At 49.7% G+C, this 15,775-nt stretch overlaps 1 long non-coding RNA gene across 2 annotated transcripts in view; it reads right to left on the minus strand.

Annotated features, from left to right (window-relative positions):
• Window positions 1-13,748, minus strand: part of LOC125172101 (uncharacterized) — a 120,643-nt gene extending 106,895 nt beyond the window's left edge. For both annotated transcript variants that reach the window (XR_007154588.1, XR_007154591.1), the window contains exon 1: window positions 13,508-13,748. This is a non-coding gene — a long non-coding RNA (uncharacterized LOC125172101). The remainder of the gene's footprint in view (window positions 1-13,507) is intronic.
• Window positions 13,749-15,775: the final 2,027 nt, after the last annotated feature.

The following is a 15,775-nucleotide window of genomic DNA, read 5'->3' on the forward strand; positions in this document are numbered from 1 at the left end:
GCTTTCGTAAAACCCTACCTTTATACCCCCTGTATTTTCTTCCAGGGTGTGGTTAGCTTCTGTTTCTCCAGTATATCCTATCTCCGGACAGCCTGGTGAATAGAAGTGGCCAGGTCATGGCCACAGGTGACTAAGCTGGCTACAAAGGCAGCCTTGTGTTCTCCCTTTCATTTTTTCCTTCCTCCATTTCAGCAGGCTATGCTGCCTGCGTCCTCAAACGCATGCATGCGCGAGTCTGCTCCCACCGCAGGCCCCTCGGTGCACACGGACTTCATCACTCTTGATAGTGGTGTTTAAAATGGAAAAGCACTAGGTGCTTCTTGCCCAGAAAGATCAGGGGAATTCATGAAATCTTGAGCTGTGTCCAGATTTGCCTCGGGTCAGTAGAAGAACTAGACTTGCAAATGAACCGGAGTCATTCCACGATCCGGGCACCTATTGAACTGATGAGTTTCAACCTCGGTTGCCAGTGACGGGTGAACCGAAGCAGCCAGTTCCTTCCCTCTCCTTCCTTTAGGAAGTCAGTAGCTTTGAAGACAAGTATTCCTCGTTCATGAGCTTTTCCAAAGGGTTCAGAGTCTTAAAAATTATAATCTCCTCCGTGCCCGCAGTGCTTATCACATGGAAAACACCCACAGCGGCGATGACTTAATTCAAAATCACCAAAGGCAGCCACGAGTCCTTTGGGAGCAGGAATGCAACTAGAAATGAACTTGGGTCTGCTAGGGCCTTACCTGGGATTTGTTCTAAAACAGCATCAGTTGAAACTACATTCCTGACTGGGGGGGAGGGGAGAAGTTTTAAGTTTCTTTTTATTATTGTTTCGAATTCCTACCGGGGTAGAGAATTATTCCTCCCCCAGGATAATAAAAGCCTCTGGTAAATAACCAGGAAGCCCGAGGCAAAATACACCCAGCAGAAAGATACAGTTTACTCTCTCCTGTTGGCATCTATTTCTTCACCACTTGGGCTGAGAAGTCTAGCAAGAAGAATAAATTGTGACTAGCTGAACATACGGGAATTCTGGTTTATACTCAGTGACTTCCAGTTTACCTGGACAATAGGGAGATTTGTTACTCTACCTTTATTTCATATTCCTCCATTGAGAGCTCCTGGTTTTATGCAAATCCGCTAGAGTTCATCAGTTCATGCCACATTTCAGATCCTACCGGACAATCTCGGGCAGCTGCCGGTCTGGGGAAAATTCCAACAGCTTTTATCCAGATGCTCCCAGACACACTGATATGTGAACCACTTTCAGTGACTTCCATGTTCTCCCGGGATGGTCTGTTGTTCTGAAGCTGAAGAGCTGCTATTAGCACAGTAATTTTTTCAAATGAACATTGAGCTAAATTATCTCGAATGTATGAAGGAACATCTCTCACTGTGTTACGGAAAATTGCCTCCCACATTACAAGACTATACAAAGCACATATTAATTTGGGGCCCAAGGACATCCAAATTGCCTTAGCTTCTGGGCTGTATTGTGATGACACTCTCTCAGTAATATCAGGTTCCAAGGACACCACAAGGTGCACACCGTTAGGAAAATAAACCAGAGGCTTTCTCCATTAGGATCCCCGCATGCATCCCCAAGCCCAGCTAGGGGCATTTTGTTCTGAGATTCAAGCCTTTTGCAGAGGAAATGAATTCCGATTGCATAGGCAGGGAAGTGGATTTGAATTCTAAACTGGGTCAACTTCCCCAGAGGGCTTTCTCATTCTGGAGGGAGTCCTGGAGGGAGGCAACAGAGGAAGCAGCCATCAGCAGCCCCAGCTGACCCCGAGCCCCAGCGACCCCGTAGCACCCCTACGACAGGTATCTCAGGAATTAACTCCAGCAGGTGCACATTCAAATCCAGGCCAAGGTGAGAGGGGAACGTGCAGGCTGGGCCCTGGCTGATAAAGTGCCAGTGCTGCCGTGAGCATTGTCCGCGTGTGGCCCGGCCGGCAGCGAGCCCTGAAAACTACGCCTGCCTGCATCGCCCCCCCCAGCACCCAGTCAGCTCACATGCAGCCCCCCACGGGATGTCTCAAAGATAAAAATAAACATCTTTTAAAATAAAAATTGTGAGGCGCGCTTGGGTGGCTCAGTCGGTTGAGCGGCTGACTTCTGCTCAGGTCATGATCTCGCGGTTCGTGAGTTTGAGCCCCGTGTCAAGCTCTGTGCTGACAACTCAGAGCCTGGAACCTGCTTCAGATTCTGTGTCCCCCTCTCTCTCCACCCCACCCCTGCTTGTGCTATGTCTCTCTCTGTCTTTCAAAAATGACTAAACATTTAAATTTTTTTAATAAAAATTGTTAGATTTTTGCCTCGTTTGTCCCACCCTTGCCTTGTTTTTCATTTTCTACTTTTCTGAGGAAATATCACAAAGCCAATCACAGACATCATGACAGTCTATCTCCGCGTGCTTTAAGTACACGTCTAAACAAGATGTGTGTTCTTTTCCGGGTGGTCACAATGCCATTACACACCTAACAAAATGAGCAATGGCTCCTTGTTTTCACCCGATACTGTTTCAGATCAAACTCATCTTATTATGTCCAACACATCTTTTGTTGTTTTGTTTGCCCAAACGGTAAAGCTCTTACAAAGTAAAAATAAGATTATGCGGTGCCCCCCCACCCCCGTCCCCAGAGCTTGATAAACTGTAAAAGGCTGTGCAGCTTCTGCAGCCTCCCTCCCGCCGTCTTTAAGGCACACCTGTCCCACTCTTCCTGCAGAGGACAGGACTCTCCAGGCCGGGTAGTCCCAGTGGCCTCTCAAAGTCTCCTCGAGCTGGGCCAGCGGGAGCGTGAGCTTGAGGGCAGCTGAGCACGCACAAGACTAGGAGACTACGATCGACCGCTGAAGGGGCCTGTCGGTTCCTCCGCCTCCCTCGGAGCCGCCCTGAGCTTTGCTCTGCCCAAGACCTGGGGGTCGGGGGTTATGCCTTATATCCTATCAACTATGCAACAGCGACTTCTCTTCAAGTGACCCAGAGCTGCTCCCCGACGCAACGCCCTTCCCACGCAGGGAACGGTCTCAGCACAATTCCTTCCCTTTCTCTGCCTTCGCCATCATACCCCGACTGAGTACCCAACAGCACTGCCACGTGAGGACGCAAGAGTGAACCCACCGGCGGAGGGCGCCATCCCTGGCCTCTGTACCCAGGCGACAGCCCCCATGTGATGACAGCAGCTTACTAAGGGTGCTGAGGAACCGACTAACTGAAACGATGGGCTCATAGGAAAGGGTTGGTTCCTACAGGACTGGGTGGAAAGACAACCCTTTATTGCAGGCACGGCCAAGGGTTCCATCTGGGGTTCCCTGGCGCGCGCTGAGACCCAAGCCATTGGCTCCTGCTCTGACACTCTGGTCCTCTCCAGTGGCTCCTCAAACCTCGTCTGTCCCCCTCGATGTCCTCACCAGAAAGACCAGAACTCAAAGGCCCTCTATTCAGTTCTCCCCTTGGATGAGCCTTTCACTCGAAAGTATAAGAAATATTCATGAAATAAAATTAAAAGGTACAAAAACCTGTGAGAGAGTAGGGCTCTCTGGCGGAGTCCTCCCAAATAAAAGACTCAGTCCAGATATTTTCTTGAAAATGCTGCTGTTTGCAATGTGGTTAGTTGGGCACGTTGCCGACCTTTTTTTTTCCCCCCACCAGATACAAATGGCTATTTTATCAGATTGTTATTTTAAAGCAGGAAGAAGCCTAAGATTATTTATGATAATCAAAACTTGCCAACTTTAATTTTGCCTTAATAAAACTCCTGATCTCAGGCCACAAAAAGACAGAGATAATGGAAGGAAGGGATTCCCTGCGGCAACGTTAACATCACCCCCGGAGCACCTGTTGTCAACCTGCCCCCCCCACCCCCCCAGCAGCAGCAGCAGCTGGAAATGTTAGAAATGCACGTTCTCAGGCTCCAGACCTGGGCAGGGGCGGGGTAGGGCCCAGGGATCTGTGTTTTAGCAACCTTCAACCCCAGGGATTCTGATGCAGGCTGAAGTCTGAGACCCAAGGGGGCATAGAGGAGGTCTGCGGATAATTCAGCCCTCCCCGCCTCCTCAAGACAGCAAGCCTTTCCGGAGCCTCCTGTAGGCAGAGTGCTGCGTTAGACGCTGGGGATGCACAGACCACACAGGTACAGCCTCCACCCTCCGGAGCCGCCGAGTGACCGGGAAAGGCCAGCATGGCCGCACATAGGGCCTGTTAACCCACAGTGTTATCGCCAACAGTGAGATGTATTCCTGACCCCTGCGCTTGGATGCTGGGTGACCTTGGGTTAGACCCTGAAACTCTTAGCGAGGCTACGAGGCCTCGGTTGCCCCGCTGCCTCCTCTGTGGAGATAAAAATAGTCTTCAAGTTATGGGGCCGTTGTGAGGGTTAGGTGAAATCATGTGGATGAGGCACTTAGCACCGGGCCTGGCACACAGGGGAGGGAACTGGATGCCAGGTGCTGTTGTTTTCAGGGAGCAGAGGGAGAGCCTGAAAGAGGATGTGGGTCAACTCCACCTGGCCAGGCAGAGTTTCCGGTGGAGGGCACGTTTGAGGCTGGTCTGGGAAGGTGAGTCAGCGTGTGTAAAGGAAGGGTGTGGGCTGGAGGCAGGTGGCTCTGAGGCTCCTGCAGACTCCGGGTGGCATTCAGGGGCTTCCCACGGCTTCTCCAGCGGGCCCCAAGAGTCCCACGGCATTATCTGGCTACCATTTTGTTCCTGTCTACAATCCTGCCCAGCTCCACTTATGGACCAGCGTAAAGGTGTTCCTTCTACAGCTCCTGGACTTTGTGAGAGTCTGCTGCACCCCGTGGCAAGGGACTCAGCCTTCTCCCTTTCCGGCTGCACCCCCTCCCCCCGGCCTCACTGAGAAACGTGGTGGAAGTGGGGACATCACCACGCACCAGCCTCAGCGCCCGCCTTTCCACCGTCCTGTGGAGAGTTTTCCTCAGAGCCTTTCCTCACCAGGGTCTCCCACTTTTCTATCAATTAGCAGAAACACCAGAAGGGTGGATGTAGAGGTCAGCGGGCGTCACTCAGGTTCCCGTCCCACAGGGTCAACCGGAGGGGCCCTCACCTCCTCCCCCCCCCCCCCCCCCCCGCCACCGCCACCATCACCAGGACCCTGAAGTTGTCTGAGGCAAAGTCAGCTTTTTTTTTTCCCAAAACTATTTTTTTTTCTCCTTCATTTTTATTATTAATTTAGAAAGCCCCACACAAGCCCCAGTCCTGTGCCCCCTCTGCGGATCTGTCCCCCTCTCCTCAGGAACCTGGGCCTCCCATCCTCCTCCTCCTCCTCCTCCTCCTCCTCTCCTTTTATTCCGGTGGCCGGTGATTGGAACAGAGCGCCCCCCTCTTCCTCCCAACCCCACAATTGTCACCACCAATTAGTGCATTGTTAGGACACACAATGGCGTTACTGTAGCCAGTGGAATTGGAGGTCTTTGTGCTTCCCCAGTCGGCCGTGGGGGCAGTCAAGTCTCATTTAGAGACTTAAAACACAACACCAGAAGAAAAATGCTATCAGAAAAGCAAAAAGAAAAAAAAAGGGGGGGGGGGCTGAAGAAAGGGAGAAAAGCGCCAAAGAGATAAAAGAAAAAGAAAGAATGAGGAAGAAACAAGAGGAAAAGAAGAAGGTGAAGTTGAAGATGAAGGGAAAGAAGGACGGGAAGCAAGCAAGTGTTGAAAAGAGAAGGAGGGAAAAAAAGTGCTATTCAGGAGTTGGCCCGAACTCATGAAAAGACCCGAGCGGTTGCTACATACTGAAGTCCCCCTCAGAACACAAAAAGGGGCTCGGGCTTAACAGTAATTAGTGGCCTGATTGTGCTTAGAACACTGTGCGTCTTTAGAGGGTTTTTCCAACTTTCCTATTTTTTTTTTTTTTTCAGTTCTCACAAATAAAGGGGGTGGGAAGAGAAAAGTAGGGGCTGGGGGAGGGGAGGGCCTGCAGGCCACGCTCTTCCCCCCCCCCCACCCCCAGCCTGGGGGTGGGGGCAGCTCAGCCTTTCTCTTTGACAGGTAAATTGGATTTTATTCTCTGAAGCTTGTAACTAATTACAGAGGGTATTTTTCTGTAAGAACGCGACATATGGGTACGTTTTAGAGTCACTATTTTGTTTGTTTCAAGTACCTTTCGAGCAGCCTGGCCCTTTTCGCAGCCCGCAAGATGCCCCCGGAGGCCCGGCCCTTCTTCCATCCAGGACCCACCGGTGGCGGACTTTTCCTATCAGCCAGACTTTTACGTCCAGAGCCTTTTCTGCTCGTGAAATTCATGTCCCAGTTTAAACACAGGACCAATCTGAGGAAGCAGCCTCACTCCTGAGGACTTGTCCGACAGCTCTTGGGCTGATAACAGGACCTCCCCTGTGTCTTTCCTCTCTCTCTTCCTCCTCGCTGATCCCTAAAACAATCGGAAATGCTCCGTGCCTCTTAGAGCTAAGGCACAAGGAAAGTTCTTTGAGGGAAAGAAGCCACCCTGAAGTTAGGCTGGTCTCTTCGATGCCCAAGTTCATTCTCCATATTCATATTCCCTCTCTCCCTCCCTCTTCCCTCCCACCTGGCCCACACCACACTTTCTAGAAAGTGCAAAGACGCACCAAGTCCAGTTTGCCACAGAACAAAGGTATTCTTGGGGTGCCTGGGTGGCTGAGTCAGTTAAGCATCTGACTTCAGCTCAGGCCATGATCTCATGGTTCGTGAGCTTGAGCCCTTCTTCTCTCTCTCTCTCCGTCGCTCTCATGGACTCTCCCTCTCTTTCTCTGCCTCTCACTCACTTGCTCCCTCTCTCTCGCTCAAATTAAAAAAAAAAAAATCTACCTAAAAAAAAAAGCAAGAATATTCTTGTGTTGCTATTTTTTAACAGTTTTCTCGGAACAATGTAGCCCAATGCAGTCAATTCCTAACTTGTACCAGTTTTTTATTTCCCTTCAAGGGCACAAAACATGCCTCCCCTTTTCCTCTGTCTAGCTCAGACCAGACTCCTATTAATGTGTTTCACAGATAAGCTAATGGAGGCATCATCTGCTCCTTGCAAGGTTTCCATAAAATCGCTGCCCCCCCCCCCCACCCCTCCGTCTTAGAAACAAAGCCGCCAGAATTTGCCTGGGACTGTCTACCCATTGTGTCTCTTTTTGCTTTTCCATGTGTGAAGTGGAAGCGAAAAAAAATGGGGGTGGGGGGCTGTTCCCAGACATTTACTTGGGAGGGAGGGATATCGGAGGACACCCAGGAAGGTGCAGGCCAGAGTTCTCCTCTACATCCCCAACCAGCGGCCAAGGCAGGTGGCTCTACACTTGGGTGAGCTCACTGCAGTCACTATGCTCACTCCAAGGCCCAGGAGGAGGATGAGAAGAGAGATCGGATCAGAAGGGAGGAGTCCTGGCGCACAGCCGTGCTGGCACTGCGCACGCCCGCTTCTCTCCCTGCCGACGCCGGCAGGTGCCCTGCGCTGGCTCTTTTCATCCCTCCTTGTGTGTTGGGGGGACTGTTCCAGGCTCCCTCACCCCCACTCCACCCTGAGAAAGGGCACGTCCTGACTCAGTCGGGAAATGAAAAGTGAAACTCTCTGATGGTGGCCATGCCATGTCACCAGTACCCAAGTCGGGAGATGCTGGAAACAAGGATGACCGAGCCTCCTAGGGGCGGCGCCTGTAGGGCACAGACGGGTTGGCTCGGTTGCCCCAGATCCGGGGTAGGGCAAACAGGGTGAGGGGCGCCCTGAAAGGGTCCTTGGCGAGTGGCCTGTGGCACCGACTCAGCACCTCCCACTTGCCCCCCGCCCTCGGCCTCTTGCTCTGGGAGGGGTAACGGGAGCCCCAGGACACCGGGACCTGCAGGCGACGTGGGTGGAGGTCAGCCAACTAGGACGTGGAGCCTGAAGACCCCGAGTCGGGCAGTTCAGGTGCGCAGCGCACGCCCCAAGGGCTGTCCGAGGAGTGTCCGTCCCCAAGTTACCACGGCCGCCGCCTACGCATCCCTCGGGCCCGGTCCCCTCACTGTACCGCTCGCCCTGCTCCTGTCCTGATCCTCTCTCCAGGCCACCTCAGTCAAGTTCTGAATGACGAGCTCCAAGGCAACGGAAGTGCGTCAGGGCTCCCGGTGCTTCTTTGAGTGACACTTAATGAAATGCTACGTTAAGGAAACACATGCTACGTTAAGGTCACTCCAGCGACCGTTCTGGCGCTGTGCGTGCAGGTTTATTGTGACTGTCCTCGCTTGGGGCCATCAGGGCCACAGCGCAGGTCACCACTGTCTGGGGCCGGTGAAGCAGCCTCTGTCCAGTGGCGCGTGCCTTAGAGTACGGTCCGAAAGAACTTTCTGCGGTGAGGGAAGTGTCCCCGGGGCTGGGCTGTCCAGTATGGAAGCCACCGGCCACATGTGTCGTGAAGCACTTGAAATGTCAGGGGCGCCTAGGTGGCTCAGTCGGTTGAGCGGCCGACTTCGGCTCAGGTCACGATCTCGCGGTTCGTGAGTTGGAACCCTGCGTCGGGCTCTGGGCTGATGGCTCAGAGCCTGGAGCCTGCTTCCGATTCTGTGTCTCCCTCTCTCTCTGCCCCTCCCCTGTTCATGCTCTGTCTCTCTCTGTCCCAAAAATAAATAAACGTTAAAAAAAATTTTTTTTAAGAAATGTCATAGCTAATGCAACTACGAATATGAACACTTAATTTTATTGCATTTTAAATAGCATAAATCAGCCCCTTGTGGCTAGGAGCTCCCATATTGGACAGCACAGCCTTCCGTGACGTTACTGAACCTTGCTACAGCCAGGGAGCAAGTCGGCTCCCAAATCTTTTTGCTTCAGAAAGACAACTGCACAAATCACAAGCCCTTGAGCACCTCCTGAGGAGAAAAATTTCTAATTAAAGGCAAAAACAGTCTTTTCTGTCTCCCTTGACCGACACCAGCAACTTCTCTCTACCCACATTCTGCTGACAACCACAATTTGGGGCTCCCCGGTGTAGACACACATGGCCTTACCTTGAAGTGAGAAGAAGAAGCCTTCCACACCTAGGTGTCCGGGCGGTGGGGGGGGGGGGGGGGGGGGGGGTAATACCCCGGGGAGTCAGTCAAGGGATTCTATTATGGTTTCCAAGGGCAATAAGTCTAGTCTACATTCCTTTCCTCCAAAGTTGTCAAAGGATTCCCATTAACCTTAGTGATGGCTCTCCACAGGGCCTGCGAGGCCGGGGCCACAGTTCTGGGTGCGAACCAGTGGAGGGTCATCTGGCTGCTGGCTTGTTAAAGACTTTGAGTGAAGCAGAGAGAGAAAGAGAATGAGAGAGAGAGAGGTTTCCATTTTCAAGGTACATTGTTTCTTTCAGTGAAGACTTCTGTAACTGATACAGGTAACCATAGATCACCTGGGGACGATTTCAAAGACGAGAGCAGCTGGGTGAGTAAAAATCACAGCGGATCTCGATGGCCAGGAACCAGGACGGCACAGGCACATCACAGACAAGCCCCTGAGCTTCTTGGTATTTAAAATGATCCACACGCTTGCAGAAAAGACAAAACCCCTAAAGGGTTTGAATTATAATTCCAAGTGCTATTTTAAATTATCATCAAAAGGACAGATTAATTTTTTCATACCTCCCAGTAAAATGGGGGTCCGTTTCTCACCTTTGCTGCCACCCCCCCCCCCACCGCTACCCCCACCAGGTTCCTTAGGGGCCTTTCCTATTTAATAGGCCCTGCAGCAGGCAATTCTAGAAAATGAGTTACACTAAAGACTGGAAGTTAGGATGGGCACGGGGGAAATGAAAGCTGGAACTTTGGGGGGGGGGTCTCCCTTTAAAGTTCTGCTGATCGCAGTTAAAAACAGGCACATGGCATGCTTTCCAGAAATACAAAATTCAATTTAAAGAGTTCTTCCTCATCTTTCTTCTCTGAGGATAGGTGTTCATGCTACTTATCGTCAGCTGACTCTGAGGTTTCAGAGGCTCTGAAATGATTGTCCACTGCAAATAGACTTTATCAGTCAATGCCTGGGTCTACTATTTAAGAAGAGCTGTGTACAAAAAAATAAATGTACCCCAGGCCTCTGGCCCTGGAGACGTCACTGTTTATCTGGCGTGACAAGAAACAAAGTTCAGAGAGCAATACAGGAACAAATATGAGCCCGTATTAGGCTGTGAGTTGCAAACCCCCTGTGTGGTCAGGGTTCAAAAGGCAGAGATCTCTGTGGGCTCTAGTCAGGAGACCAGCAGAGCCATTCCCGAGGGGGGACAGGTTGGAGCGTTCGTGCTGGACCTTGGAGGCCCCTCCAGCGCCTCAGGGAAGCGGTCCCAGGAGGAGGCGGGGCTTGGCCACTGAAGCTGTGGGCCTGTGAGGCTCATGGGGTCACTCGAACCTGCGTCCCGCACCCAGCCACGGGGCAGGAGCAGACCTTCCTGCCTCCCTTCCATGCACATACCCAAAGTCAGCCACTCTCGGCCACGGTTCCTGGTAGTAACCTCGATCCAATACTGGGGTACCAGGGACACGGATGAGAAAATAGTTTAAAGCTCAGTGTCTGCCGCCAAAGTGACAGGGACGAATTCCCAGCCCTACTATCTACCATGAGTCGTGTCAACTTATGAATTCCAGCCAGTGACCTAGCCTTCCGGAGCCCCCCACATCTGTCAGAGGTGGATGATAATGGTTCCCCTGCACGACTGCTGTGAGGACTAAGTAAGATTAAATAACAAATGTACAATGTCCAGCAAATCATTTATATAACTTATATTTATGATATGAACCCTATACCAATCTTTTGTAGAAGAGGCAGGAAGGCTAAGTGAAGAACTACTCTCTTTTCTGCGCTTTTCTTTTCTAATTTGTGGGCTGTTTGATCACAAACTATTCTCATTTTGACCAAGCTCACTGCAGTACGGTTTCCCTGCAGTGCCTTTCAAAGGACAGACACTTGAATGATCTACTATTTTCATAGCAATTTGGCTTAATTTTTTTTCCCCCTGAGACCAGCAGAATAGGTTAAACTTAAGGAAAACGGTGCTGTGAGGCTAGCAAGAAAAATTTAATTTAGTTTCTGGATTGGACTGACCACGGTGAATCCTAAACAAGAAACTAAAGAAACCATGTGCTGTTGAAAAGCACTTCGGTCACTGAGAGAGCACCTACTAGGAGGCAGGCCCTATGCTGCATCCAGATGGCCGCCTGTGCGCTCGTAAGTAAAAGTTCTCATCAATAAATATTTCTTAAATACTCAAAGAGATAAGGACAAGTGCTTAGATCTGGAATGATGGGGAAACCGGTTTTGAAATGTGAATTGTGTGCAACCGATAAAAGAATGAACATCCAGACTGGATGAAGATTGTCTAAAACCCCATTAAAAAATCATACCAGACAATGGGCAATTTACGGAAAAGAGAACTTAAATGGCCACTGAGCCCATAGAAGATATAATGGGAGATGATTAAAAGGCACGAGTTAGCATAGGATTACATATGATCCCGCAAAGAAATGGTAGCAATGACTCAAATAAATCTCTGCATACCCTGTTCATAGCAGCATTAGTGTCCATAGTCAAAAGGTAGACACAATTGATGGAACGGATAAACACAACATGGTACATATATACAAGGGGATTATTACTTAGCCTTAAAAAGGAAGGAAATTCTGACACAGGCTATAACATGGATGAGCCTTGAAGGCACAACGCTAAGTGCAGTAGGTCAGACATAGGAAGATAAATGCCGTATGATTCCACTTTTATGAGGACCCCTAGGGGTCAGACTCATGGGGACAAAGTGGAAGAGACAAAAAAGGGGGTGGGGCAGAGGGGGAAAGGAGGAGCTGGTGTTTTGTGAGCACAGAGTTCAGGGAGGGAAAATGAAAATGTTCTGGAGATGGAGGGGTGGTGATTGAATGTGAATGTGCTTAATGTCACTGAACTGTACCCCTAAAGATGGTTAAAATGGTCCATTTTATGTTATGACTATTTAACCACAATTTTAAAAATGTATTTCCAAACTTGGATTCAAAAATGCTGTTATCCTAGGGGCACCTGGCCGGCTCAGTCAGTGGAGTATGTGACTCCTGATCTCAGGTTTGCAGGTTCAAATCCCATGTTGGGTATAGAGATTACTTAAAACATAAAACAAAATCTTAATAAAAAATCACTATCACCCTTTCAAAAAAATATGCCTTAAATATATCCTTCTTTCTCCTCCCATCATTGAACTTCTTTAGTGTGCCTTTCCTATTAAAAATGCAAAAACTGGGGTGCCTGGGTGGCTCAGTCGGTTAAGTGGCCAACTGCTGATTTTGGCTCAGGTCACGATCTCACGGTTCGTGAGCTCGAGCCTTGCATCCGGCTCTGCACTGACAGCCTAGAGCCTGCTTGGGATTCTCTCTCTCTACCTCTCTCTCTCTCTCTACCCACCCCACCCCCCATGTGCATGCTCTCTCTCTCAATCTCTCTCTCTCTCTCTCTCTCTTTCAATAAATAAAGAAATGCAAAAAAAAATTTTTTTTAAGAATGAGGTAGGCAATGAAAGAAGTCTAAGGCAAACCATAATGTGAAAAAGCTGATATACACAATACTTTCCATTTATGTTAAGAAAAAGAAATACATTGTATGTGTACAACACAGAGGAAGGTCTCCCAGGAAACACCCCAAACTGGTCACAAAACTTGCTTCTGAGGAGAACGGGGTGGGGGGAGTAAATGGAAACTTGGATTTACTTTTACTGTGGAATAATTTTTTTTTAACGTTTATTTTTGAGACAGGGAGAGACAGAGCATGAACGGGGAGGGGCAGAGAGAGGGAGACACAGAATCAGAAGCAGGCTCCAGGCTCCGAGCCATCAGCCCAGAGCCCGACGCAGGGCTCGAACTCACGGACCGTGAGATCATGACCTGAGCCGAGGTCGGCCACTCAACCGACTGAGCCACCCAGGCGACCCTGGAATAATTTTAAAAGAGATCCTTAATTCCCCAGTATCAGGGGAGAAAGGCTGGAGTCTCCTGCCCAGTGGGCTTGGCAAACTGGGTCCAGGACTGCCATCTCTGACTCGGACAACCTACTACAAAGTGGAAAACAGGCTAACACATGCGGAGGGGGAAGGAGACCTTTCGGACTGCGAATATTATGAACAGTTGTCTGTAAAAATAAAACGTATCTGTGAAATCACGAGTTTCAGTTTTCAGTGTGGAAAATATGGCCCGCGCATTTCTGCTTGGGAGGTAACAGCTCCGCCTTGAGCCAGAAATAGAGGAGTCTAGATACACCACATGTTATTGGTGCGAGGTAGACAGACTATTTAACTCCTTCCAGGATCTGTTTTCCCATCTGCAAAATGGGTATAACAAGAATACAGACGGTGGGGGGCGGTTATGAGGATTATAAAGCATCTGGCATGTACCAAATGCACAGGAAATACCATTAACATACACAACAAAGTCTCATTTCTTTAACAGGGTGCATGGAGTCTCAAAAGCCAAAGCCAAAGCCAGTTCTCTCCCTTGTGCAGAACCCAGCATCTAAAGAAGCATTCAGTAAATAGGACCCTGGGCCTTACCCACCGGATCCGCGGTCCTCCAACCTCAGCCGACATCCAAATGGTCTGAGGGGCTTGTTAGAAATACGGATTCCCAGAGTCCATCCCAGCAACTGTGACTCAGTGGGGCTGGCGTGTGGCCCTGGAACCTACTGTCCACCTCCAGTGCTGGACAGAGTGCACTTAAGAACTCCTGTTCTACGAGAACTATTTGGAAAAGATGAGGCAGAGCTCAAATGCCCTCCTTTGCCCCCGCCAAGTCTGCTTTCCCCTATTCTGCTTCCTCTTCCCTCTCTGCAAGAAAATGACCCCTCTTTTTCTTCTTCCTTCTCCAGGGTTTTGGGAAGTGCAGTTTCTAGAAAAAAAATGTGCTTGCTGTTTCTTGACAAAGCCTCCACAGGACTGTTTATAAAAACAGAAAGCGGTGGCAGGGTGGGGGGGGGGGGGCACCTGGGTGGCTCAGTGGGTTAAGCACACGACCCTCCATTTTGGCCCAGGTCATGATCTCCCGGTTTCCTGGGTTTGAGCCCCGTGACAGGCTCTACACTGACATGTCAGAGCCTGCTTGGGATTCTCTCTCTCTCCCTCTCTCTCTGTCCCTCCCCCGCTCACTCTGTTTCTCTCTCAAAATAAATAAACTTAAAGAGAAGAAGAAGAAGAAGAAGAAGAAGAAGAAGAAGAGAGGAGGGGGAAGGGAAGTGGGGAAGGAAGGAAGAAAGAAAGGGCGGCTTCCTGGAGGTGGGCAGGAGAATGCCAGGAAGCAGGGGGCTCTGAGGAAGGCCTTCACATTTGTCCCAGAAAGACAAAAAATCCTTCGAGATCCCATCTCATGGACAGACAGACCTTTTCCATCCCCTGCGACAACATCCAAAGAGTCTGTCTTCCAGATGGAGAAGTAGCAGAAATCAGAGACAGTAAAAACTGGGCTGGAGGAAAAAGAGGGGTGCAGAGCGGGCACGGGGCGGGCTGCAAACGGACAAGCGCCGGACATAACAACATGACATGGATGTACTTTCAGGCCAAGTCTAAGTGTCCCTTTCTCAGTACCTTGTAAACAAAAAAATATATAAAAATAAAGACTCACCTAAAATGCTGCTTGCTTGCTTTGCGCGTGTGCATGTGCGTGTGTGTGTGTGTGTGTGTGTGTGTTTCTTGCAGCTTTGCAAACACCAACTAATGAATCCGTCTGGCCAGGACAGCCCCTCCGGAGGGAGGTAAACAGTCACAGGCTCTCAGGGCCTATCTGCTAAGTAAACCACAACCACAATGGGCGAGAAGTTAAGCAGCTCGTGCGGTGAGAGGCTGCCTAAAGTTAATTAATTGCCTCACGTCTGTTGCTGATAAAGCAGGTCTTAAAGGGTAGCTGTTCTCAAGTTGTGCAGCCTTAGGTGGAAGTTGAAAATTAAAAGAGTTGCTCCTCTAAGAGATTCGTGACTTCAGGATCAAACCTTATTAACACTAGTGGCGCGGGGTGGATGGGAGAGATTTGAGGAGGGAAGAGTGGCCCCGTTCAAGTCAGGCGCCCACGCTGCCATTACCCTGGAGTTTTACTTCAAAAGACAGTAGAGACGCGTTTCCCATTTCGGGGTGGTGACGGGCATCCAAGAGGGTCCATCCGTCTCGTCCAGCCGTGACCCCTCCCTGTCATACCTGCACTCCCTTTGTCTAGTGTGTTATTACTTCCGTAAACTTTCTATGATAGAACATTCCACCGTAAACCCGAAGCTCCACCCCAGCCACGCGTTGCCCAGCCTTAATGACCATCAGCGCAAGGTGAATCTCGTTTCATCTAAACCAGCTGTTCTCAGACTTGAGTTTGAATCAGAATCACCTCGGTGGGGGCTGGGGCGGGGAGGGCTTGTTTCACGAAGTCTGAAGGGGGACCTGAGAATTTGCATTTTCCCAGGGGCTGCTGGTGCTGCTGGTCAGGAAATCACATTCTGAGAACCACTCATCGATATTCTCACTCCCTTTTTTTTATTATTATAAAACCAATCTCCCATAGCTTGTCACTTCACTTGAAATATTCAGTGCTCTAACAAATAATGCCATTATCACACCTGAAAAATACGGATAATTCATGAATGTCATCAAACACCTCGTAAGGGCTCAAATTTCCAAATGCCTCATAAATGTCATCATTTTTTTTTTTTACAGTGTATTCTAATCAGAATCCAAATAAGGTCCATATTAGGATTGTGTGATGTGTCTTAATGCCTTTTCGTCTTGAACCATTAATCCTCCTTTAACTCTTTTATTTCCTTGCAATTAACTTGTTGAAGAATGTTTATGG

The sequence above is a fragment of the Prionailurus viverrinus genome, chromosome C1 (assembly GCF_022837055.1).
Source record: "Prionailurus viverrinus isolate Anna chromosome C1, UM_Priviv_1.0, whole genome shotgun sequence".
Taxonomy (NCBI): domain Eukaryota; kingdom Metazoa; phylum Chordata; class Mammalia; order Carnivora; family Felidae; genus Prionailurus; species Prionailurus viverrinus.